Source organism: Chiloscyllium plagiosum, unplaced genomic scaffold, assembly GCF_037043375.1.
Source record: "Chiloscyllium plagiosum isolate Xiang-an unplaced genomic scaffold, Cpla_swu_hap1 HiC_scaffold_35, whole genome shotgun sequence".
Taxonomy (NCBI): Eukaryota; Metazoa; Chordata; class Chondrichthyes; order Orectolobiformes; family Hemiscylliidae; genus Chiloscyllium; species Chiloscyllium plagiosum.
The window spans coordinates 30,169,372-30,195,228 of NW_028270173.1; the positions used below are offsets into that span (position 1 = coordinate 30,169,372).

Sequence of the window (25,857 nt, forward strand, 5' to 3'; positions counted from 1 at the left end):
GCTGAGAATAGTTCACATGTCAGCGCAACATCGAGGGCCTGTTCTGCGTTTATTGTTCTATGTTCTAAAGTTAAGGTTGCCTCCAAGATTATTTTTGGGTCAGGAGCCAAGTCCAGTGCTTTTGATGAAATAAGTACGTGTTGTTATAATTAGTCACCACAATCGTGGATCGGTTTGCTCAGTCTAGCCCTAAATTGTTGGCTGTGATTCCACAATACTGCTACTAATTGTCTTCTCTGGATCGAATTACGATGGCTCAGTTTGGGGGCTAGAGCACAGAAGCTGACCTTTAGTGCAGTGCTAAGGGGCTGCTGCGTTGTTGGCATTATCTTGTTCTGGAAGGTGGATCCATCCGCATCTGTCCTCAGCAGGTAAAGGTCTTAAGACCCTAATCTAACGAGGAAAAACAGAAGCTGTCCATTGAGTTCCACCCAACATTTATGCTTCAATGAGCATCTAAAACCAATTCTCACCATACCACGTTGCTGTCTGTGGGAACTTGATGTGTCCAAATTGGCTGCTGCTTTTCCCACATCGCAACTCAAAAATACTTAATAGACCGTAGAGCGCTATTGAGTGTCTTCGTGTCATGAAAGTTGCCATAGAAATAGTACATTTTTAAGACCGAGATTAAAGGACAGATGCATTGGTTTTTGTTGAGAATTTATTGTAATGTTATTGGTGTAACTAGCCTATAAAAGCTTATGCTTTTAATGTGACTAGAAATGACAGCTTTTGCAAATGTTCAAATAGTCACAGTTTACTGCTAACGTGACCCCATCAATAGCGTGACTTAGCATTCTACCTAGGAATCAGAGGTTCAGGTTTGAATCCTGGGTCCTGACAATCCTGGTTCACTCCCACGTTGTCTCTGGATTTTTTTTTTATTATCAAATGAGATGGATAGACACCCCAGTAGATTGGGTGACCACACCTCAATCTGATGAACAGGAGCCCATTGAACCCTTGTACCTCAAAGGACCATCTGACTGGTATGCTGTTTAAACCCACGGAAAGAGCATCAGTCAGCCTGCAAATGAAACTCATGAAGGTCAAGATGGGGTCTTGACAGGATACCTCAGAAAAAGATGTATCCTGTCGAGGGTGAATCTAGGACAAGAGGTCACTGCTTGAAAATAAGGGGTTGTCAATTTGATGCTGAGATGAGGTGAATTTCTTTCTCTGAAGGACCTTCGGAACTCTCCTTCAAAAGGCTGTGGAAGGAGCGCACCTGAATATTTTTAAGGCAGAGGTAGATTGATTCTTGATGAACAAAGGGGATTACAGGTCTTCGGCGGTTCGGCAGAGCTGTGCGGTATTCTGATCAGCCAAGATCTTACTGCATTGCAGTAGGCTGGAGGGGCAGAGTGGCCTATTCCAGTTAGTGTGTTTTACACGCTTCCACATCATGTCATTCTCCCAAGGGGTGAGAGTGCCCATACAGAAGGAAACAGCAATGCACAACATTATTAAGCAATGCATTTACAGACTCAAAGTTGGTGTCTCTCAGTAGCAGTTCTCCAGTGGATAATTAACAACACTGCTTCTGAAAACTGTCAACGTAAGGGAATAAAAAGTTGCTCTTGCGTTCCTACTTAATTGAAACTCCGAGGTGATTGCAGTGAGCTGTGCTGTGAGACGGAAGGCAAAAAAAGGCTTCAATTCACGCTGAAAATCCGCCTCCTTGCGTTTAGCTTGTAACAGGCAAACCAAGTGTTTGACTCATTTGTACATAAAATGCATTGCGCCAAATTAAGATGTTGAGTGCCTTTTTTAAAAAATCATTTGTGGGATGTGTGCGTCGCTGGCTGGGCCAGCACTTATTACCCGTCCCTTGTTGCCCCCTTGAGAAGGTGGGGGGGGGGGGGGTGGGGGGTGAGCTGCCTTGAACCACTACAGTCCACCTGCTATGGGTTGACCCACAATGTCCTGAGGGAGGGAATTCCAGGATTTTGACCCAGCGACAGTGAAGGAACAGCAATATATTTCTAAGTCAGGATGATGAATGGCTTGGAGGGGAACTTGAAGGTGGTGGTGTTCCCATGTACCTGCTACCCCTGTCCTTCTGGATGGAAGTGGTCGTGGGTTTAGAAGGTGCTGTCTGAAGATGGTTGGTGAATTTCTGCAGTGCGACTTGTAGATAGTACACACTGCTGCTACTGAGCGTTGGTGGTGGAGGGAGTGGATGTGATTCCAAACAAGCGGGTTGCTTTGTCCTGGATGGTGTGGAGTGTTGTTGGAGCTGCACCCATCCAGGCAAGTGGGGGGTATACCATCACACTCCTGACTTGTGCCTTGTAGGTGATGGACAGGCTCTGGGGAGTCAGGAGGTGAGTTACTCACCCCTGACCTGCTCTTTTAGACACTGTTTTTATGCAGTGAGTCTAATTGTGTTTCTGGTCAATGATAACCCCCAGGATGTTGATAGTGGGGATTCAGTAATGGTAACGCCATTGAATGTCAAGGGATGGTGGTTAGATTGTCTCTTGATGGTGATGGTCATAGCCTGGCATTTGTGTGGTGCAAATGTTACTTGTCCAGATCTTGTTGCATTTGAACACAGACTGTTTCAGTATCTGAGGAGTTGTGAATGGTGCTGAACATTGTGCAATCATCTGCAAACATTCCTCCCTTTGTCCTTATGATGGAGGGAAGGTCACTGATGCTGAAGATGGTTCAGACATTATTGTGTGCCGACAATATATAGTGCACCCTAACTAAGAACGTGATCTCACCTTGACAAGCACTGTGTCCTGCCGGAGGGACAAGACCTCATGGCAATAGCCCCCTGCACCAAGCACCGACTATGTCATTGTTTGAGCCAAACTCAGAGTCACTCATCAAAGACTGAGAGGGAGTCAACACCTGCTGGGCCAGATGGGTTTTTTTTCCTTCACAATTAACAATGGTTTCATAGTCATCATTAGATTTTTAATTCCAGATTTCTATTCTGCCAAGATTCAAACCCAGGTCCCCAGAACGTTACCTGGGTCTCCAGATTAATAGTCTCGTGATCATACCACGAGCCATTGCCTCCCCCAATGCAAAATATTTTTAGGAGAGCCTCAAATTGCTGATCTGATTAACCAGCATCACTGTAACCCTGGAAACTGTCTCAGACAAGACCTTGATCCTTCAAGTTGCTGAAACGGTACATCTTCGGGCATGTCTGGCTAGTTAGAGCATTTCCTTGCAACCTTCAAAATGTTTCCACTGAAATTTGCCGGGCTGTCGGGACAACGAGGCATTTGTGAATGATGAGACAGACGGTTTGTTTCCTTTTCAATGACTGAGGAGAAGATTATGGGGACTTGACACAAATGTGTGTGGAAGCCATTTTGTCACAAAGCAATCTTTGCAGTGAAATGTAGACTGCGAATAAAGTGCTTTTAGAAACTAAGCTGAGGGATGTGTTTTGCCAAAATGACCTTGCAGCTGCAAGCTGTCTCAGTTCCCCTGGCCTCTGAGACGCAGTTCTGCTTCATAGATGATGTATTGTTCATGATATCACTTATCCATTTCTGTCCAGCTTAAACTTGCAGTATAAGATAACATTCAGTTGTGTAGACCTTGAGAAATGTCAGTCTGTGCAATGTATGTAGCAGCTGTATGAACGGACCGTTTACCTGACCATTGCCCCTAGGTTGTGTAATTAATGGTCAGTGGACTTGTGAGATACTATATAACTTGTAACATTCTGTACTTCATTGGACTACATCGGTCTTCTCTGAAGGAAGATGTACTCCCTATGGCCATGAATTAAAGCTTGTTAATACCCAAGGTCTCGACCCCCAACGATTTTGTTATAAACGATCCGGCAATAAGATTTATTTCCTAACAGAACAAACCTAAGAATGAGCAAAATTAAAATAAGGTGAGTTAGAGTCAAGTCGGGCACAGAAAGCAAAATAGGGAGGGATGTGACGATTTTATAATGAGAAAATGCAGTAAAGAAAGGCCTTTATTATTCTTTTTAAAAGTATTAGATTAGAATCCCGACAGGCAAACAGGCCCTTGGGCCCAACAAGTTCTCACCGACCCTCTGAAGAGTAACCCACCCAGACCCATTCCCCCACCCTACATAGACCCCTGACTAATGCACCTAACAAGGCCAATCCACCCTAACCTGCACATATTCAGATTGTGGGAGGAAACCGGAGCACCCGGAGGAAACCCACGCAGACACGGGGAGAATGTGCAAACTCCACACAGACAGTCGCCCCGAGGCTGGACTCGAAGCTGGGTCCCTCAGCACTGAGACTGCAGTGCTAACCCAAAATCTGCCATTTCTAAAAATTTCCAACAACGATACATGAGCTGAAGGTATGAGACCTCACATTTTCAAATTATTAATTTTCTGGGTCAGGCAAGTTGTGTGTCTGTTACCAACACTTATCACATACCCGATGAACATCTCTTGCATTGTTATGCTGATAGAGTTCATTTTCTGCAGAAACTTGTATTAGTAATTCATATGAAAATGTAGCAGCACTGTGTAATATGGGGAAGTTGATGGTGAAATGCTGCTGTTTTTGCAACGCTGTTGGCAGCACAGTACAACCTGTTCAGCAACTTGCGACAATTTGCAATTTATTCCTTACCACAAGTGATTGGGTGTTTTAGACATTTATAGCAGTGGGATGCATTAAACTCCGTGCAATTTTCTTCAGCTCATTGCAGTCCCTTAAAGTTGTAGCAATTTCCTTTCATCTTCTTGACGCACGGAGTTTTCCTCCGAACAAATCGGGGACCTATAGGCACATTGAGGAAGGTTGACAGCCCATTATTGAGGCATCCGAATCAGATCTTCAGCCCAGGATCTCGCTGTGGCCCAGCCAAACCTGAGTGGAGACCATCCCTGGATTGGGGAGGAGAGTGGTTCAGCCGCAGTTGCTGCTGCTCCCTTGTGATTGTGCCCATACTGTGTCAGCCCTGGACTGCACCACAGCATTGTCAGATACCTGACAAACCTGTTGGAATTCTTTGAAGAGGTGACAAGTAGGTTAGACCAGGGAAACCCAGTGGATGTGGTCTATCTCGACTTCCAAAAGGCCTTTGATAAGGTGCCACATGGGAGGCTGCTGAGTAAGGTGAGGGCCCATGGTGTTCGACGTGAGCTACTGGTATGGATTGAGAATTGGCTGTCTGACAGAAGGCAGAGAGTTGGGATAAAAGGTTCTTTTTCGGAATGGTGGCCGGTGACAAGCAGTGTCCCGCAGGGTTCAGTGTTGGGGCGGCAGCTGTTCACATTATATATTACTGATCTGGATGAAGGGACTGGGGGCATTCCAGCGAAGTTTGCCGATGATACGGTGGACAGGCAGGTAGTACTGAGGAAGTGGGGAGGCTGCAGAAGGATCTAGACAGTTTGGAGGAGTGGTCCAAGAAATGGCTGATGGAATTCAATGTGAGCAAATGCGAGGTCTTGCACTTTGGGGAAAAAAGAATACAAGCATAGACTATTTTCTAAACGGTGAGAAAATTCGTAAAGCCAAAGTACAGAGGGATCTGGGAGTGCTAGTTGAGGATTCTCTAAAGGTAAACATGCAGGTTGAGTCCGTGATTAAGAAAGCGAATGCAATGTTGTCAATTATCTCAAGAGGGTTGGAATATAAAAGCACCGTTGTGCTACTGAGACTTTATAAAGCTTTGGTTAGGCCCCATTTGGAGTACTGTGTCCAGTTTTAGTCCCCACACCTCAGGAAGGACATACTGGCACTGGAGCATGTCCAGCGGAGATTCACACGGATGATCCCTGGAATGGTAGGTCTAACATACGAGGAAGGGCTGAGGATCCTGGGATTGTATTCATTGGAGTTTAGAAGATTAAGGGGAGATCTAATAGAAACTTACAAGATAATACATGGCTTGGAGAGGGTGGACGCTAGGAAATTGTTTCCGTTAGGCGAGGAGACTAGGACCCGTGGACACAGCCTTAGAATTAGAGGGGGTAAATTCAGAACAGAAATGCGGAGACATTTCTTCAGCCAGAGAGTGGTGGGCCTGTGGGATTCATTGCCACAGAGTGCAGTGGAGGCCGGGACGCTAAATGTCTTCAAGGCAGAGATCGATAAATTCTTGATGTCACAAGGAATTAAGGGCTACGGGGAGAATGCGGGTAAGTGGAGTTGAAATGCCCATCAGCCATGATTGAATGGCGGAGTGGACTCGATGGGCCGAATGGCCTTGCTTCCGCTCCTATGTCTTATGGTCTTACACACGGGCAGCGACAAGAGGACGGAAATCCAGGGCAATATGGATACTGCTTTAATTTTACCAGCTTCGAGTTTGACAGGAAAGGAAAATTGGGTGAGCTTCGCTTCTAAGGTCACCAGGGCAATGTTCGTGGTTCGGATGCAAAGCTAAAGGTCTGCACTGGTGGGTGGTTGGGGGTTTGATTCATTATCATTTTCACTTCCCTTGGAGTCTTTAGAGCAGTGGGGCGGATTGCTAGTTCTTTGTGTGAGATACAAATCAGGCAGGACGCGTAATGGCTGGGTGAACCTCTCTGTCTCTCTCCTGCCCTAACATCACACCGTTATAGCCTCCCCTCATTTAACAGTGTGGGGAATATACTGCTATCTGCCCCATTGTAGTTGCCTGTAGTCCTCGGCTACTTGCAATTGCAAAGGAATTGGAGGCTGTAGAAATTTTATTTTCCGTTTATTAATAGCATATAAACCATTGTTCTTTAAGGCATTCCTGGTCCGCTCTTTATTCCAGTGTTCCGATTTCAGTATCTGAAAAAAGCAAGAGGGTATATGGATTGAAGCTGGATTTAGTAAAGAAGGTTTTCTCGAAAGGCATGGTTGGTTTCCACGTATGGGCATGGATGCGATGCCAGTAAAACTCCCGCAGTGACATTCTGTTCATGACGAGCTTCCACAGGGTTCCTTTAGCCCAGGACCTCACTGTGGCCCAGATAAACCTGACAGGAGACCATCCCTGGATTGGGGAGGAGAGTGGTACAGCCGCAGTTGCTGCTGCTCCCTTGTGACTATGCCCATGCTATGTCGGCCCCTGGACTGCACCACAGCATTGCCAGATACACAGGCACATCGGGCAGCAACAAAGAGGACAGGAATCCAGGGCAAACGCCCACCCAGGAAACCCACGCCTGGGCTGAGGGACAGCGGAGAAATCTGGGATAATTCTAGAAAGTCCAAGACACTTGTAACACTCTGCGAAGCCCCAACACTGATCCCTGTTGCACCCCACGAGTTAAGATTCACCGTGCCCTCTGTTTCATGTTAGTGAGGGCCAGATTTCGGTTTGTTCTGACATATCACCCCCAGCACCATGAGCACTTACCCTGCACAACGACCTTTGGAGTGGCACCTTATCAAGTGCCCTCTGGAAATCCAAACACACATCAGTAAGTCCGGGGCGTTTTGGACACGGATTGTATTAGATTAGATTACTTTACAGTGTGGAAACAGGCCCTTCGGCCCAACAAATCCACACCGACCCGCCGAAGCGCAACCCACCCAGACCCAATCCCCTACATTTACCCCTTCACCTAACACTATGGGCAATTCAGCATGGCCAATCCACCTAACCTGCACATCTTTAGATTGTGGGAGGAAACCGGAACACCCGGAGCACACCCACGCAGACCCGGGGAGAACGTGCAAACTCTACACAGAGAGTCGCCTGAGGCGGGAATTGAACCCGGGTCTCTGGCGCTGTGAGGCAGCAGTGCTAACCACTGTGTCACCGTGCCGCCCATTGTCTGCCAGTCCGAACAGTCGGGGCTTCAAAGATTGTCTTGTGTCCAATGGTGAGTTGTGTCCACCCAATGGGTGAGTGGGTGAGTACAACGAGCCGTGTGCAGTAGGGAGTGTGGTGCCTGAATAACATTTGGGAAGATAGCGTCAAGGGCCTTGCAGAGAGAGAAAAAACCCTCTCCACAGCCCTCGCCGAAATTGACCTGTCGCTAAATCCTGGCAAGATTCAGACCAAAGCAGCTGGCAAAGAGATAGGGAGGGGTTGCATGAGCAGGCGTAACATTGTCAGGTAGGGCTACGGGTCTGAGGAGGTCTAAGGTTGTCTACTTTGGTAGGGAAAGTCAAAGAGCAGAAGACAATGAAATGGACAGAAATCCGGGTCAGTTTGTACACAGGTCACGCAACTGTTGCCTGTCATTTATATAAACAATCTCGATGAGAATTTAGGAAGCCAGTTTAGTAAGTTTAGCGAACGGACAGTGATGAAGGTTAGCTAAGGTTACAAAGGGATGTTGATCAATTGGGTCAATGGGCTGAGGAGTCACATGGAGTTTCATTTGGATAAATGCAAAGTATTGCTTTTGGATAAAACAAACAAGGGCAGGACGTATATACATAATGTGCGGGCCATGGGGAGTGTTGTCGAACAGAGACACCTAGTGTTCAAGTACATAGTTCTTTGAAAGTTGCGTCACAGGTAGACAGGGTGGTTAAGGCGGCAGAGCCAAGATTAGAGTGGTGCTGGTAAAGCACAGCCGGTCAGGGAGCATCCGAGGAGCAGGAGAGTCGACGTTTTGAGCATAAGCTCTTCATCAGGAATCAAGAAGGCATTTAGCACCCTTGCCTTCATTGCTCAGACCACTGAGTATAGGAGTTGGGATCTCATGTGCAGGATGTTGGTGAGGTCACTTTTGGAGTGCTGTGTACAGTTCTGGTTGCCCTGTTATAGGAAGGACATTATTAAATTGGTGAGGGTTCAGAAAAGATTGACCAGGCAGTTACCAGGACGGGAGGGTGTGAGCTATAAGGAGAAGCTGGGTAGGATGGCACGTTAGAGCGGAGGAGGTTGAGGGGTGGCCTTATAGAGGTTTATAAAATCATGAGGGGCATGGATAGGGTGAATAGCAAAGATCTTTTTCCCTAAGGGTGGGGGAGTTCAAAACTAGAGGGCATATTTTTCAGATGAGAGGAGACAGATGTAAAAACGACACGTTTTTTATACAGAGGATGGTTCACACATGAAATGAACTTCCTGAGGAAGTGGTGGATGCGGGCACAGCTACAACATTTAAAAGACACTTGGATAAGTGCATGAATGAGAAATATTTGGAGGGATGTAGGCCAGGATCAGGCAGGTGGGACTAGTTTGGTTCAGTTCAACATGGACTGTTTGGAGTGAAGGATCTGTTTCCCTGCTGTAGGACTCGGTGAGTCTTTAAACAAGGGATGGTAAGAGAGGACATGCTTGAAGCCCTGCACTGTTGAGTCCCACTTCAATCTGATCGGATAACGTTATGGTCTAGCACATGCTCAGTTGCTATTGTGAGACTGAGCAGGTTGGTTTATGCTTTGTTGGAGTTGTGGGAAGTAGTACAGTGGTGATATACACAGTGGTCCGGAATCCCAGGCTGATACTCTGTCAGGAGAAAGCGAGGATTGCAGACACCGGAGATCAGAGTCTCGAGTGTGGCGCTGGAAAAGCACAGCAGGTCAGGCAGCATCCGAGGAGCAGGGGAATCGTCGTTTCGGGCATAAGCCCTTCATCAGGAACCAAGGTGGGTTTTTTTTTTAAAAGCAACGGACAGTCATCATTAGGGCTAGCTTTCTCTGTGAGACATGGGTTCGACTCCCACCACCCCAACACACACAAACGAAGCTGCATCAGGACACTATTCAAAAGGGCCACAACACACTGCAGTACACCAGAACTGCAAAAAGAAGAGGAACACCTATACAAGGTATTCGCCAAAAACAGTTACCCGCGCAACAGATGCCTAAGAGAAAGACCACGGAACGAGGACATACCACAACCAAAAGGACTAGCCACACTACCATACATCAGGAGCATCTCAGAACTGACAGCCAGACTACTGCGACCCCTAGGACTCATAACGGCACACAAACCAACAGCCACGCTCAGACAACAACTCACCAGAACGAAGGACCCGATACCCAACATGAGCAAGACGAATGTAGTGTACAAAATACCATGCAAGGACTGCACTTAACACTACATAGGACAAACAGGAAGACAGCTAACAATCCGCATACATGAACATCAACTAGCCACGAAACGACACAACCAGCTATCCTTAGTAGCCACACACGCAGACAACAAGCAACATGAATTCGACTGGGACAACACTACTATCATAGGGCAAGCCAGACAGAGAACAGCCAGGGAATTCCTAGAAGCATGGCATTCATCCACAAACTCCATCAACAAACACATCGACCTGGACCCAATATACCAACCACTACAGCGGACAGCTGAAACTGACAACCGGAAGCGGCAGGGACAGACCACTATAAACACCGGAGGAAACATCAAAGAAGCGCTTCGCAGGAGGCTCCCAAGCACTGATGATGTCGCCTAGCCAGGGGACGAAACGTTTGCAACAAAAACTTCCAGCTCGGCAAACAGAACCACAGCAGCAGCAGATGGTGAAGTTGGAATTCAATAAAAATCTGGAGTAAAACGCTAGCCCTAATGATGACTGTCGGTTGCTTTTTAAAACCGCATGTTGGTTCCGTAATGTCCTTTAGGGAGGGAAATCTGCCATGTTCACCTGGTCCGGCCTGCACGTTACTCTCAGCAGTGCGAGCGACTCTCAACTGCCCTCAGGACAATTAGCATGGGTGGCACATTCTGGCCGAGCCAATGGTACTCAGACTCCCAGAATTAAGTTTTTTAAAACCATATTGAAACATGAGATGCCGAGTATATCCAGGGCTACGTTACACAGATTTTGAATCGACTGGGGAATTTTGGGTTATGGGGGGAACAGGCAGGAGAAAAGGGAACCTTCAGACCAACCATGATTTTATTGAATACTCAGACGGGGTTAATCTTGCTACTATTTCTTTGTACTCTTAATGGTATGATAGTGGTGGGGGTTTTGTCATGGTAATGCTATTAAATGCCAAGGTTAAGTATTGCACCAAGGAAGCTGGATCCTCAAAATCTGTCTCATTTTGCCCAACCCTTACTATTGTACAGGTCTTTCTGCAAGAATAACTTTGGTACTTTTTTTTAAATGTTCACTTGTGGGATCACAGGATCGCTGGCTGGTCAGCACTTATTGCCCATCTGAATGGGTTGCCATTTCAGAGGAAAGTTAAGAGTCAACCATATTGCACCTGGGTCCCTGGCGCTAAAGGGCATCAGGATGAATCCGGATGGGTTTTTCCAACAATGGATTCATGGTCATCATTAGACTCTCTTCAATTCCAGATTCTTCATTGAATTCAAACTCCCCCATCTGCCGAGGCAGGATTTGAACCCTGGTCCCCGGGACATTAGCTGAGCTGATGGATTAGTATCACTTGGCTATCACCTCCCCACTTACAGTACCCGAGGAGTTGTAAATTGGCCTGAACACTGTGCACTCGTCGGTGTACGTTCCCACTTCGGATCTGGTTTGGACGAGCTGGGGGAAGGATGGCCCCGAGTTTGGAATTTTCTCGGGAGGAGGGATGTATGTAAATAGTGCAAAGACTGCTTTTACCTTAAATTGATGAATGGAGTTTTTTTGCTGTTTAAAAAAAAACAGGTAAGAATATATCACTCTGAATGTGCTGAACTTTTATCATTAATAATCAAGGCACAGAGAAATGGCAGTGTAGTGGTAATAGCCACTGGACTAGTGAGCCAGAGACCCAGAATGTAAGAACTAGGAACAGGAGTAGGCCATTCGGCCCCTCAAGCCTGCTCTGACCCATTTATTACATCATTGGCTGATCTCAGCTCGGCCTCAACTCCAGTATCCTGGCGCTCTTTATAAGATTAGATTACTCACAGTGCGGAAATAGGCCCTTTGGCCCAACAAGTCCACCCCGACCCGCAACCCATCCCCCGACATTTACCTCTTCACCTAACACTACAGGCCTAACACTACATGGCCAATTCACCTGACCTGAACATTTTTGGACTGTGGGAGGAAACCGGAGCACCCGGAGGAAACCCACGCAGACACTGGGAGAACGTGCAAACTCCGCACAGAGAGTCGCCTGAGGCGGGAATTGAACCCGGGTTTCTGGCGCTGTGAGGCAGCAGTGCCACCATGCTGCTCTTTGTAACCTTTCACCCTCTTTGCTAATTAAAAATCAGCCCGTCTCCTCCGTAAATTTACTCAATGTCCCAGCATCTATCCCACTCTGGGGGAGTGAATTCCATGGATTCACCACCCTTTGAGGGAAGTGATTCCTCCTCATCTCTATTTTAATCCCTCCACACAGAGAAACATCCTCTTTATGTCCACTTTATCAATCGCCTTCAGCATCCCAATTAGATCTCCACTCGTTCTTCTCAACTCCACAGTGTATTGGCCTAACTTTCAAAACAAGCAAACAGCCTGGGTTCACAGATACAAATCCCACGGCAACATTGCACAAAATCTAGAACTGAGAGCTCGTCTCAGTAGCGAGGACTGTGAGACCATCATCGGTTATTGCCACAACTCATCTGCTCCCTCCCTGTCCTTCGGGGTCCTGGCCTCAACTTGCCTATGCGTGACTCCAGGCCCAGCAGCATGCTTGACTCTAAGACTGCCCTCCGAAGTGGCATGGGAAGCTGCCCAGTTCAAGTGAGGAATGAGATAAGGTGACAAATTAGAGTGGCACGGTAGCTCAGTGGTTAGCACTGCTGCCTCACAGCACCAGGGACCTGGGTTTGATTCCAAGCTCGGACGACTGTATGTGTGGAGTTTGCACATTTTCCCCTTGTCTGCGTGGGTCTCCTCCCACAATCAAAACATGAGCAGGTTAGGTGAATTGGCTCTGCTAAATTGCTCCGTAGTGTTCAGGGATGTATCGGTTAGATGCATTAGTTGAGGGTAAATGCAGAGTAATGGGGAAAGAGAATGGGTCTGGATGGGTTACTCTTCAGAGGGTCAGTGTGGACGTGTTGGGCCGAAGGGCCTGTTTCCACACTGTGCATTCTATGAAATGACAACGCTCCCTGTCAATTGTGCGCTGACCCAGGCTCGGACCCACTGACCTTGCTTTTAGAAGTCGGAAAAATGTGGACGTGTCCTGTGAAATAGTATTTTTTTTAAATTGTGACTGCCCCCCACCCACCCCGGTTTGATTTTTTATTTTCTGGGGAGATTTCAGCAAACCCAAAGGACAAGACGAGTGTAAAAAAAAAACGCATCTCAGCCAACCGCTTATGAAGCCCAGTCCCAAGGGCTGGTCTTGTGCAACATTCTGCACTGTTAAATCAAGACTGCCCTGTCCTGCCCTGAACTCCCCGCTGTCTGATCCCCGGCTCGCTGATGTACAGTGGACACTCTCCATCTCGGAGTCAGAGGTGCTGGGTTCGAGTTAGTCTGCACTCAGAACGTCGGGTGGGTTCAGTTACAACTTACTTTTGCGACGGCAGGTCCCAGGAAACCAATTGGATCAGGGAGGAACAGTGCTGGTCAGGCCACCCCTCCCTCCTCCCAACCAAATCTTTTTCACTTCAGTGGGGTGGAGGGTCACAGTGATCCTGTGGGGATTCCCGTAGGACGTTTTCCGTTTCCACCCTGCCCTGTTTTCTCCATGATACTGAAGGACTCTGATGTATAGTTGATACAGAGAGGGCTTGGTCCCTGCCTCTGAGTTAGAAGTTCCAGGTTCCAGGTTTGACAGTCCAGGAAGGTACATTCATAATGCGGCTCAAACAAGCTGAGCATCAATTTGTAAATCCTCACAGTGTGAGAGGTCCCTGTTCAGCCCACCTGCTGTGTAGAGCCTCGACTATCAGTGCCCACAGGCTCCAGGCCTACCTACAACATGGACACAGAACAAGGCTCTAAGAGCTGTTCCCCGGGACACACTCCGAGACAAACATTGACTGCGCCTGGAGGATCGTCAGCTCAGTGAAAGACGCTCTTTGGTCTGTCTGAAACTTGGCGGATTTCCAGAGCAAGGAGTTGACTCTGACCAAGTGTTGCAATTATTCCACTTCAAGGTCCAGGACTACGCGCTGAGGGATGTACTGAAGCTTGGGGCGGCTGCTGCCAAGGCGCGGTGGGGAAAGACCACCGTCTGAGGCCTTCCTGCTGAAGGTAAATGGGTGTCCGTTTAGTTAATGGACCCTCCCGGTGTCTCAAATATATGTAGTCTTGAATGTCTAAGGAATGCCTTTGGTTTGTTTGGATTGCGTCAAACTCCAATGTTTGGTTGTTTCCTTGATATGCAACTATACAGAACTGAAGTGTGTTTGTACATACGCAAAGATATTTTTATGAATAAAGGTATATTTTTGAAATAAGGAAAAAGGACTTAAAAATGGCCATGGCAACTCAGCATCCCTGAGTGATCTCCAGCTCACCACCAGACGCAGTGTTGCCCTTATGCGTCGCCATTCCCCATCGCCTGTCCCCTCCGCCATTATCCTTTCCCTCATGTCTTCCCACACCCCCCTTCCTCTCTGGTCACCATCCCCACCATCCCTCCCACCCCCTGCCCACCTCCTCCTACATCGCGTATTTTTGAAAGATCGCAATCAGAATTGAGGCCTACCAAACTTGACGTAGATGTCCTGGAGAGCTGTAAGGAGCACAATGAAGAAGGATGTTGGTTTAAGTGCACGGGGCCGACAACCGATTGCAGGAACGGCTTGACACCTCTCTAAACACAGAAAAAGTGAGGGCTGCGCATGCTGGAGATCAGAGTCGAGAGTGTGGTACTGGAAAAGCACAGCAAGTCAGGCAGCATCTGAGGAGCAGGAGAATCGACGTTTTGGGCATGATTCCTGATGAAGGGCTTTTGCCCGAAACATTGATTCTCCTGCTCCTCGGATGCTGTGCTTTTCCAGCGTCACAACTCTTCGACCCTGAGCTCTCTAACCACCCCAACGCTTCAATAATTTTAACACTCCAGCCGTCTGATGCACGTCAAAGCCACACAAGCAACCGCCAGCAAGCAGCCAGGGTTATTTGGAGGGACGATTTTCACCAAGCTTGTCTGAACAGAGAAGATTTGGACATGAGGGAACTCACCATCATTATACTCCTGAGATGCTGGCAACTCCTGGGGCCACACATATATAAGAGTATGTCTGATGTGTGATATAAATGTACATGTCACCAGTGGAAATGTCAAATTGAAAAGGACTCCTGTGTAACTAATGACCTTCTGACCCCTTGCCGCTCTCGGGACTCGAACAACTCGCCCATTTTTGTGGTCATCTTACCTTCCATCTTTTGGCACGTATCCACTGTTGAAGTCAGAAAGAAAAAAAAGAAACCATCAATCCATGTCTAATTGATGAAGCTTTTACTGACTTAGCAGGAACTAATTTCCTTTGAATCCCAGTGCTTTTCCGATTTTAAGCCAAGTTTGACTTGAATTGCAGGCCTGGTGGCTCAGTGGTCAGTGCCAGGGACCCGGGTTCGATTCCACCCTCGGGCGGCCCTGTGTGGAGATTGTACGTTCTCCCCGTGCCTGCGTGGGTTTCCTCTGGGTGCTCCGGTTTCCACCCACAGTCCAAAGATGTGCGGGTTAGATGGATTGGCCGTGGGATATTGCCCCTAATGTCCAGGGATGTGCAGGCTAGGTGGGCAAGCCTTGGGATGTAAAGGGATAGGGAGGTTCAGAGTGGGCTGAATGGTCTGCTTCCACACTGAAGGAGTCTATGATTCTGCAAAGTTCTTTACCAAAGTTCTTGCGGATCTTCTCAAGTTCTGAAAAAGAGGAGGCAATACCCAGTTGTTAATGATGTCTACGTTTCACACTGTTCAGTGCATAGGTGTCAAAGCACTGCCAGGCGTATAATCAAGGCTGCTGTGGTTAGCTTTTAATTGAGAAAACGGAGAAACTCTCCATCCCTACCTTCCTTCAGATCATTCTCTGGTTTCCAGCAGAGATAAAGGACAATAAAGGAAGATTGTTAAGGACGTTTCTTCACAAAAGAAAAGCAAGGAGCAAAAGTGCACATTACAAAAACAAATTGCGTTTGTCTGTGGCCTGTCTTGACCCGAGGATGTAGGGAACCCGCCAGCCAATTTACACACCGCAAGCTCCCACAACACCAATGGAGAAATTATCAGGTCATCTGGCTTTGGACAAGTTCTCAGGACCTGGTGCATTGCCACACAAGGTAAATTACCCTTAACACCTTCTTTAAACGGCTTGATTTCCTTTTTTTTTTAAACTTTAACCAGGTTCTCTTGAAATGCAAATTAAATTGCACGGCCACTTATTTTAGACTGGATCGTTGTGGGGTGTTTTCTTGCCCCCTCCCCCACACCAAGGTTAAATTCCAAAAAGTAGATCGGGAAATCGGGGTTTATAACTCAGTGAAGGCGACTGATTCACTGCTAGAAAGTTAAAGGGGATGAGATTGCAATTTGGAAATGCAGGCATAAATAAGACCTGATAAAACTGGAAGCTTCTTTTCGGTCTAATCGGAGGAGCAAGCATATGTTGTAATAGCAAAGAGAGACATTTTTTCATGTTTTCATTTGGCCTTACTTAGATCATTAAGTTCTTTATTTGACATGCTGCATTCTGCAATGAAGGAAGAGGGGTAAAGATAATAAATACACACAGTACAGATTGATAGTTGCACTAAATAACAGTTAACTATTAACCTTTGGGGGGGGAGCAATTTTAATCCACTCTATGACAATGCTGGCTTTACCCTCCTATGTGTTTTATCTCCTCCCAGCACCTCACTCCATCTATCCTCCATCAAAGTCATTGACGATTAATATCAGGCAAGGGTGTAACATTAGCCTTTTACCCATTCCCATGGATTCCTGTCCATTCAGTTAGGTTAAAATTCTCCCTAAAGTTGTCATATCAAATTTCTTGCACTGTTCTCTTGCACTTTATCACCAACCATTTCACCTATTCTACACTGGCGTGTCAAAATGGACGAATGCAAGCTCTGGGATCCCAATCAGTGTTCCCAATGAAGGCTGTGTATAGACTGCAAAGACAGTTGATGTGTTTCTGATCTAAGGTCATGAGAAATAGGTACAGGTGTAGGTTATGTAGTCCCTCATGCTTGCTGTTTAATAAGTTCATGACTAATAATAGATGTTTGGGGCAGTATGGTGGCTCAGTGGTTAGCACTGCTGTCGCATGGCGCCAGGGATCCAGGCTCGATGCCAGCCTCAGGCCACTGTCTGTGTGGCGTTTGCACATTCTCCCTGTGTCTCCGTGGGTTTCCTCCATAGTGCTCCGGCTTCCTCCCACAGTCCAAAGGTGTGCAGGTCAGGGTGGATTGGCCATGCTAAGTTAGCCCAGGGACGTGTAGGTTAGGTGCATTAGTCAGGGGTAAATGTAGAGTATAAGGTTAGGGGAATGGGTCTGAGTGGGCTACTCTTCGGAGGGTTGATGTGGAGTTTTTGGGCCAAAAGGCCTATTTCCACACTGTGGGGATTCAACTCAACCATCAACCCTCCGCCTCAACTTCCTCATGCGTCTTGATTCCATAGATTCCAATAATCCTTTGGTATTCATTTTCAATACTTTCAGGGAGTGAGTTTCTACATCTGTCTTGGTTAGAGAATTCCTGAGATCCACATCCCTCCGACTGATTAAATTCTTCCTCACCTTTGTCAGGTAATGATTACGCCCTCAGCCTGAGACTACAGACCCACACCCTGCACTGTCAAGACCTCTAAAATCTTGGCGATTTTCCACTTAAATCACTTGCTCATTCCTCTAAAGGGCACAAATCCCAGGATATCCCTGTGCAATCAGTTTCCCATAGTGTAACACACTGGGGACAATGATTGTACTTGGGGAATATGATCGAAATCCCCAAAATGTAAAGTGTCTGAAAATGCACTACCGGGCACCACTCATGAGCAATGCCTGTCATCTGTAGAAACTTAGGATCTGACAGAATAGTGAGTTTTACCTTTCTCTTTTTCTCTCAGCTTTGCTTCTGAGGAAGTTAAAAAGCCATAAAAGAATAAGTTCCATTTTAATTTCTTTATCATGACATATTGGGATCTCAAGGGTTAAACATTCCACTGCTGAAAGGACTCACTGCAGTATCTATTGCATGCCTGTCCTCTTACAGAATGAGATGGGACATCACAGCAGGGGGTGGGGGCTGGCTGACTCCCGGAGAACAGAATCCCATGGAGCCACACATATGGATTTCACTTGCAGCCTCAGGCAAAGGTGATTGTCCTCTCTGGACAAGACTGATAGCCTTGGTCATAAACCTGATAAACTGCCTCCTGTTTCATGACCACGTTTCCCCTACATATTAACATGGGCGTGTGAATCCAACAATGAGAACAAAGCAAAGTCCTTCTGTCTAAATATCTACCCATCAACATGTGATTATGAAGAATATGATAACCAGTCCCTGTAAACCATTTGCTAATTATCTCAGAAAATTGGCAATCATCGAGCATTATGAAATTGTAATTATCCATCTTAAACAATGTCACGGCGATCAACCATGTGACATGTCAACCTCTATTATTCCTATAAAATATTCTGCCTTCTGTGTGTAGAGCAGAGATCCGTTGAGAAGTAGGCTGCACGACTCCTTTGGTGTCACTGAGGATCTCTCCTTGGCTGTCCGATAATTAAGCATCATACTGAAACTTATGTCGTCCAGATTTGTGGAGCACTACTTCAACACAAAAGCATAAACTGGAAGAGAATCCATAATTAGAAACTTAGGAGCAACATTAAACCCCAAGTTTGCTCTACTGTTTGATCCACTTAATGAGGAGGTATTGAGATTATCACTGCACCCATCATCCAGATACCCCCAGGCTAATGTTCTGGGAAACGTGAGTGCAAATCCCACCATAGTTCAAATGTGAATTTTCCTTTTAAATCTGGGATAAAAACTACCCCTGATGTCAATTGTTAAAAAAAAATCAAATCTGGTTCACTGACATCCCTCAGGGGAAAGAAACCTGTTACCCTTAACCTACATGTAACTCCAGATGGACAAAGTTCTAAAATGGCCACGCTAACTGTTTATCTCTCTGCTGAGTTTCACAAAGTTATAGAAATTTTACAGCATGGAAAGGACCCCTTTGGCCCATCTTGTCCACACCATTCATCAAACATCCATGTATTCAAATCTCATTATCCAGCACTTGGAGTCATAGAGCATGGAAACAGACCTTTCAGTCCAACTGACCATTATCCCAAACTAAACTAGTCCCACTTGCCTGCTCCTGGCCCATATCCCTCCAAACATTTCTTATTCATGCACTTACCTAAGTATCTTTTAAACATCGTAACTGTACCTGCATCTATCACTTCCTCAGGAAGTTCATTCCACATGCAGACCACCCTCTGTGTAAAACATTTACTCCTCATGCCTTTTTAAATCTCTTCTCTCACCTTAAGAATGTGCCAGTTGGTCTTGAAATCCCCCATCCTTGGGAAAAGACACCCACTGTTAACTCTATCTATAACCCTCATAATTTTATAAACCTCTATCAGGTCACCCCTCAACCCCTTACACTCCAGTGACAAAAGTCCCAGCCTTACTTTATAACTCAAGCCTTCCATACCCGGCAACGTTATGATAAATCTCTTCTGAAACCTCTCTAGTTTAATAATATCCTTCCTATAACTGGGCAATCAGAGCTCCATAGTATATATAATTCCAGAAGAGGCCTCACCAATGTCCTGTACAACCTCAGCATGTCCTCCCAACTCCTATACTCAAAGGTATGAGCAATATAGGCGTGTGCTAAATGCCTCCTTAACCTCCGTGTCTGCGGGTGATGCAAACTTCAAAGAATTATGTACCTGAATCCCCTCGGTCCCTTTGCTCTACAACCCTACCCAAGGCTCTGCCGTTGATTGTTTAATTCCTGCCCCTGTTTCTTTGACCAGAATGTTGACTTAAATAGTCTTTCAAGACCTTACTATCCTTCCAGGCAATGAGTTCCAGATACCCACAACCCACTGGGTGGAAAATATTTTCGTCAAATCCCCTCTATGCTTCCTGCTCCTTATCTTGGAGGTTTTGCCCTGCTGGTCATTGAACCCTCTATTAAGGGATTTCTCACCATCTTCCTTGTCTCCGCCTCTCAGAACATGCAGGTCTCCTTCTTCAGCCTTCTCTGCACTCAGGAAAAACAACCCCAGCCCCTATCTCATCTCTCCTCATTACCGGATCACTTCAGCCCAGGCAACATCCTGGTGAAGCTCCTCTGCACCCTCTTGAGTGCAACCAGAATTGCACACAGTACTCGAGCTGTGGGTGAACGAATATTATATACTGTTCCATCTCCTTGCTGTTGTATTGCGTGCCTCCATTGATAAAGGCAAGCATCCCACATGGTTTCCTCACCAATTATCCTGCTGCCTTTAAGGATCTATGGACACACACACACACCCAGGTACCTCTGATTCCTCTGTATCTCCTAGGGTCCTGCTAATCTATGTGTACTCCCTTGCCCTGTTAGTCGTGCCAAGTTACATCACCTTGCACTTTTTGAGTTTAAATTCTATCTGACCAGCCCATCTAGGCTTGATCTTTGCTGTTTACTACGTCACCAGTTTTGTGTCATCTGCGAACCTACTGATCAAACCTCTGACAAAACAGCGAGGGACCCAGGTTAAGGCCAAGGCTAGTAGGCGTAGAGAATGCTGGATGACCAGAGAAATTGAGGCTCTGCTCAGGAAAAAGAAGGGAGCATATGTCAGGATAAGACATCGAGTGAGTCCTTGGAAGAGTGTAAAGGCAGTAGGAGCGTACATAAAAGGATAATCAGGCGGGCAGGAAGGGGACATGGGATAGCTTTGGTAAACAGAGTTAATGGAGAATTCAAGAGGTTTCTACAAATATATTAAGGACCAAAGGGTAACTAGGGAGAGAATAGGGCCCCTGAAGGTTCAACAAGGCAGTCTACGTGTAGAACTGCAGCAGATACTAAATGACTATTTTGTATCAGTGTTTAGTGTGGAGAAGGATATGGATGTGAGAGAACTTGGGAAAATAAATAGCGGTAACTTGAAAAGCATCCATATTACAGTGGAGGAGGTGCTGGGCATATTAAAACGCATAAAAGTGGATAAATCCCCAGGACCTGATCAGGTGTACCCCAGAACTCTGTGTGAAGCTAAGGAAGTGATTGCTGGGCCCCTTGCTGAGATATTTGTATCATCGATAGTCACAGGTGAGGTGCCGGAAGACTGGAGGTTGGCAAATGTGGTGCCACTGTTTAAGGAGGGTGGTAAAGAGAAGCCAGGGAACTATAGACCAGTGAGCCTGACCTCAGTGGTGGGCAAGTTGTTGGAGGGAATCCTGAGGGACAGGATGTACATGTATTTGGAAAGGCAAAGGCTGATTAGGGATAGTCAACATGGCTTTGTGTGTGGGAAATCATGTCTCACAAACTTGATTGAGTTATTTGAAGAAGTGATGCAGAGCATTGATGAGGGCAGAGCAGTGGACACAATCTATATGGACTTCAGTAAGGCATTCGACAAGGTTCCCCATGGTAGACTGACTAGCAAGGTTAGATCATGTGCAATACAGGGAGAACTAACCATTCGGATAAAATAATTGGCTACAAAGTAGAAGACAGAGGGTGCAGGTGGCGGGTTGCTTTTAAGACTGGAGGCCTGTCATCAGTGGTGTACCACAAGGATCGGTGCTGGGTCCACTGCTATTTGTCAATTATAAAAGTGATTTGGATGTGAGCATAGGAGGTATAGTTAGTATGTTTACATATGACACCAGAATTGGAGGTGTAGTGGACAGTGAAGAAGGTTACCTCAGAGTACAATGATCAGATGGACCAATGGGCTGAGGAGTGGCAGATGGAGTTTAATTTAGATTAATGTGAGGTGCTGCATTTTGGAAAGGCAGACCAGGGCAGAACTTATACACTTAATGCTAAGGTCCGAGGGAGTGTTGCTAAACAAAGAGACCTTGGAATGCAGATTCACAGTTCTTTGAAAGTGAAGTTGCAGGTAGATAGGATAGGATAGGATAGGGGGCGGGGTTGCCTTGTTAGTTAAGAACAAAATTAAATCAATGGTGCTGAATGACATAGCGTCGGATGATGTGGAGTCTGTGTGGGTGGAATTGAGGAACCACAAAGGCAAAAAAACCATAGTGGGAGTTATGTACAGACCTCCTAGCAGTGGTCAGGACCAGGGGCGCAACATGTACCGGGAAATAGAGAAGGCATGTCAGAAAGACAAGGTCACAGTGATCATGAGAGACTTCAATGTGCAGGTGGACTGGTAAATAATGTTGCCAGTGGATCCAAAGAAAGGGAATTCATGGAATGCTTACAGGATGGCTTTTTGGAACAGCTTGTCATGGAGCCCACAAGGGAGCAGGCTATTTTGGACCTAGTGCTATGTAATGAACCAGATTTTATTAAAAATCTTAAAGTAAGGGAACACTTAGGAAGCAGCGATCATAATATGGTAGAGTTCAGTCTGCAGTTTGAAAGAGAGAAGGCAAAATCGGATGCAATGGTGTTACAGTTGAATAAAGGTAATTATGAGGGCATGAGCGAGGAACTGACGAAAATAGACTGGAAGCAGAGCCTAGCAGGGAAGACAGTAGAGCAAAAATGGCAGGAGTTTGTGGGTAAAATTGAGTACACTGTACAGAGGTTCATCCCCAAGAAGAGAAAGATTATCCGGGGAGGGATTAGACAGCCGCGGCTGACAAAGGAAATCAGGAAATCTATCAAAGAAAAAGAGAGAGCCTATAAAGTGGCCAAGAGCACTGGGAAATCAGAAGATTGGGAAGGCTACAAAAACAAACAGAGGATAACAAAGAGAGAAATAAGGAAGGAGAGGATCAAATATGAAGGTAGGCTAGCCAGTAATATTAGAAATGATAGTAAAAGTTTCTTTCAATACATAAGAAACAAACAACAGGCAAGAGTAGACATTGGGCCACTTCAAACTGATGCTGGAAGCCTAGTGATGGGAGATAAGAAAATAGCAGGAAAACTTAATAAGTACTTTGCGTCAGTCTTCACAGTGGAAGACATGAGTAATATCCCAACAATTAAAGGGAGTCGGGGGCTGAGTTGAGTATAGTTGCCATTACAAAAGAGAAAGTGCTAGAAAAGCTAAAAGGTCTTAAAATTGATAAATCTCCTAGCCCTGATGGGTTACATCCTAGAGTTCTGAGGGAGGTGGCTGAGGAAATAGTGGAGGCATTGGTTGAGATCTTTCAAAAGTCACTGGAGTCAGGGAAAGTCCCGGATGATTGGAAGATCGCTGTTGTAACCCCCTTGTTCAAGAAAAGATCAAGGCAAAAGATGGAAAATTATAGGCCAATTAGCCTAACCTTGGTTGTTGGTAAAATTCTAGAATCCATCATTAAGGATGAGGTTTCTAAATTCTTGGAAGAGCAAGGTCGGATTAGAACAAGTCAACATGGATTTAGTAAGGGGAGGTCGTGCCTGACAAACCTGTTGGAGTTCTTTGAAGAGGTGACAAGTAGGTTAGACCGGGGAAACCCAGTGGATGTGGTCTATCTAGATTTCCAAAAGGCCTTTGATAAGGTGCCACACGGGAGGCTGCTGAGCAAGGTGAGGGCCCATGGTGTTCGAGGTGAGCTACTGGTATGGATTGAGGATTGGCTGTCTGACAGAAGGCAGAGAGTTGGGATAAAAGGTTCTTTTTCGGAATGGCAGCCGGTGACAAGCGGTGTCCCGCAGGGTTCAGTGTTGGGGCCGCAGCTGTTCGCATTATATATTAATGATCAGGATGAAGAGACTGAGGGCATTCTAGAGAAGTTTGCCGATGATACAAAGTTAGGTGGACAGGCAGGTAGTACTGAGGAAGTGGGGAGGCTGCAGAAGGATCTAGACAGTTTGGAGGAGTGGTCCAGGAAATGGCTGATGGAATTCAATGTGAGCAAATGCGAGGTCTTGCACTTCGGGAAAAAAGAATAGAAGCATGGATTACTTTCTAAACGGTGAGAAAATTCGTAAAGCCAAAGTACAGAGGGATCTGGGAGTGCTAGTTGAGGATTCTCTAAAGGTAAACATGCAGGTTGAATCCGTGATTAAGAAAGCGAATGCAATGTTGTCAATTATCTCAAGAGGGTTGGAATATAAAAGCACTGTTGTGCTACTGAGACTTTATAAAGCTCTGGTTAGGCCCCATTTGGAATACTGTGTCCAGTTTTGGTCCCCACACCTCAGGAAGGACATACTGGCACTGGAGCATGTCCAGCGGAGATTCACATGGATGATCCCTGGAATGGTAGGTCTAACATATGAGGAACGGCTGAGGATCCTGGGATTGTATTCATTGGAGTTTAGAAGATTAAGGGGAGATCTAATAGAAACTTACAAGATAATACATGGCTTGGAGAGGGTGGACGCTAGGAAATTGTTTCCGTTAGGCGAGGAGACTAGGACCCGTGGACACAGCCTTAGAATTAGAGGGGGTAAATTCAGAACAGAAATGCGGAGACATTTCTTCAGCCAGAGAGTGGTGGGCCTGTGGAATTCATTGCCACAGAGTGCAGTGGAGGCTGGGACGCTAAATGTCTTCAAGGCAGAAATTGATAAATTCTTGATGTCACAAGGAATTAAGGGCTACGGGGAGAATGCGGGTAAGTGGTGTTGAAATGCCCATCAGCCATGATTGAATGGCGGAGTGGACTTGATGGGCCGAATGGCCTTACTTCCGCTCCTATGTCTTATGGTCTTATCGTGAAGAAGGTGTTTGGTATGCTTTCCATTATTGGTCAGAGTATTGAGTGTAGGAATTGGGAGGTCATGTTGCAGCTGTACAGGACATTGGTTAGGCCATTTTCGAATATCGTGTTCAGTTCTGGTCTCTCTGCTATTAAAAAAAGATATAGTTAAACTTGAAAGGGTTCAGAAAAGATTTACAAGGGTGTTGCCAGGGTTGGAGGGTTTGAGCTATAGGGAGAGGGAGAGACTGTTTTCCCTGGAGCGTCGGAGACTAAGGAGTAACCTTATAGAGGTTTATAAAATCATGAGGGACATGGACAGGGTAAAATAATGGTCTCTTCTCTAGAACGGATGGGGTAGTCCAGAACTGGAGGAAATAGGTTTATAGTGAGAGGGGAAAATTTAAAAGGGACCTTTTAAATGTTTCTTTTTCATGGTATGTGTATGGAATGAGCTGGCAGAGGAAGTGGTGTAGGCGGGTATAATGACAACCTTTAAAAGGCAACTGAAAGGGTACATGGATAGGAAGCGTTCACTGAGATATGGGCCAAATGCTGGCAAATGGGACTAGATTAATTTAGGATATCTGGTCGGTATGGATGGGTTGGACTGATGGGTTTGTTTACATGCCGTACATCTCTAAGACTCAATATCTGGTCAACATGGGCAAGTTGGGCTGAAGGGTCTGTTTCCATGCTCTGTAAAGATGAACACCCATATCTCCACCATCTGGATGACCCCAAATCCTCCTTGCTCCCTCTGTGCTGTTCACCCCAGCGTCCCCCAGGGAAGAGGTCACTGCCCAGCCCATCCCTCCACAGTTACATTATTGTCTCACCTGTGTTTTTAAGAGTTTCCCTCAACTTTGCGACATCTGAAATAAAGAACCATCCAATTTAACAAGCACTGCAGCTTCAGATCAGTGGCCCGCGCAGATCATTTAGACTGAAGGAGCTACACCAGTCACTTCCTTCCGTCAAATTTCAGTCGGAAACGCAAAACCCGTGTCAGGAAAGGTCAGTGCTTTCTCTTGACGTGCAACATAACTAGCTACGAAAGAGGCGTTGATCACAATATTTACAGAAATTATCATTCACGTAACCTATAAACCAGTGTTTGTTCTAAGATGGGATTACTGTTCTTGTTGTTAAATAAAAAAGACATGCAGTTGAAGCCTCATATTTATAAGTACAGCATCGCAAGATTACAAAAGTTCAAATACGCGTTTGACGAAAAAAGTACTTTGCAGAAATTGGTTCTCTTGTTCTCTTTTGCCTCTGGTAAATTGGTAT

General features: G+C 46.0%; 1 long non-coding RNA gene across 1 annotated transcript; it reads right to left on the reverse strand.

Moving 5' to 3' along the window:
- Positions 1 to 6,670: 6,670 nt before the first annotated feature.
- LOC122541167 (uncharacterized) lies at positions 6,671 to 25,520 on the reverse strand. The gene is made up of 3 exons (XR_006309537.2): positions 25,404 to 25,520; positions 15,130 to 15,619; positions 6,671 to 6,740 (listed from the first exon to the last, which is right to left on the reverse strand). It is a non-coding gene; the product is annotated as an uncharacterized LOC122541167 (long non-coding RNA).
- Positions 25,521 to 25,857: the final 337 nt, after the last annotated feature.